The sequence below is a fragment of the Atta cephalotes genome (genome assembly GCF_000143395.1).
Source record: "Atta cephalotes unplaced genomic scaffold scaffold00052, whole genome shotgun sequence".
NCBI classification, from domain to species: Eukaryota; Metazoa; Arthropoda; class Insecta; order Hymenoptera; family Formicidae; genus Atta; species Atta cephalotes.
This window is the reverse complement of record NW_012130116.1, coordinates 1,086,499-1,086,892: the sequence shown is the minus strand read 5'-3', so window position 1 is coordinate 1,086,892 and position 394 is coordinate 1,086,499.

The window sequence follows — 394 nt, the reverse complement described above, 5'->3', positions numbered from 1 at the left end:
GTCTTGTCTCATTCTCTTGCGATCTAATCTTATTCTGCATTACCAGTAGAGTGTGCCCGTACCGATAGGCAATCCAACTTACTGATGTGTAGATTATGGAAGCACCCTATACACAATACGATTTCACATAATAAAAAATACGATATTTTTGTGAAAAATTTTTTCAGAAGACATTTTGAAGCTTTTCAAGTCTACTTTCAGTCTTTATTTCATTTCATTTTTATTATAAGGATAGTAACCAGTTATTATATTTAAGAATGATTTAAGCATAAGCTGTGATTGGCTTATGGCACCTTAAAACTTGCGATTTAGTGTAATTAATTCGATTTCTAAATGTCATAAGACAATCATAATTTTTAGAATAAAAATTTATAAAATATTTTATTGGTTTAAA